The sequence below is a fragment of the Arachis hypogaea genome, unplaced genomic scaffold (assembly GCF_003086295.3).
Source record: "Arachis hypogaea cultivar Tifrunner unplaced genomic scaffold, arahy.Tifrunner.gnm2.J5K5 arahy.Tifrunner.gnm2.scaffold_26, whole genome shotgun sequence".
NCBI classification, from domain to species: Eukaryota; Viridiplantae; Streptophyta; class Magnoliopsida; order Fabales; family Fabaceae; genus Arachis; species Arachis hypogaea.
This window is the reverse complement of record NW_027255453.1, coordinates 254541-255430: the sequence shown is the minus strand read 5'-3', so window position 1 is coordinate 255430 and position 890 is coordinate 254541.

The window sequence follows — 890 nt, the reverse complement described above, 5'->3', positions numbered from 1 at the left end:
CTATTGAAAATTAAGAAATAAAATAAAGTCCAGTAATATTAGGAAGACAAAAAAAAGATGAAAACTTTTTATTTTTAAATTTTGAAACTAAAAAAATAATCTTTTTACCAAAAAGTTGAAAAATAAAGATTTCAAAAAATATCCAATAAACAAAAATTTAAAAAGTTTAAATTTTTAAAATTAATTTATTCTGTATTTATGAAAAAATAGCATTATCCGGTGATAAAAAAATAAAAAAATATTCTTGAAAAAAAATTTAGGATTTGAAAAGACATAATTTTTTATTTTTATGAACTTTTAAATTTAAAAATTATAAGTTTTTATTGAAAATTAAAAAATTAAATAAACTCCAGTAATATTAGGAAGGCAAAAAAAAGATGAAAACTTTTTATTTTTAAATTTTGAAACTAAAAAAATAATTTTTTTACCAAAAAGTTGAAAAATAAAGATTTTAAAAAATTTCCAATAAACAAAAATTTAAAAAGTTTAAATTTTTAAAATTAATTTATTCTATATTTATGAAAAAATAGCATTATCCGGTGATTAAAAAAATAAAAAAATGTTCTTGAAAAAAATTTAGGATTCGAAAAGACAAAATTTTTTAATTTTATGAATTTTTAAATTTAAAAATTATAATTTTTTATTGAAAATTAAAAAATTAAATAAACTCCAGTAATATTAAGAAGACAAAAAAAGATGAAAACTTTTTATTTTTAAATTTTGAAACTAAAAAAATAATCTTTTTACCAAAAAGTTGAAAAATAAAGATTTTAAAAAATATCCAATAAACAAAAATTTAAAAAAGTTTAAATTTTTAAAATTAATTTATTCTGTATTTATGAAAAAATAGCATTATCCGGTGATAAAAAAATAAAAAAATGTTCTTGAAA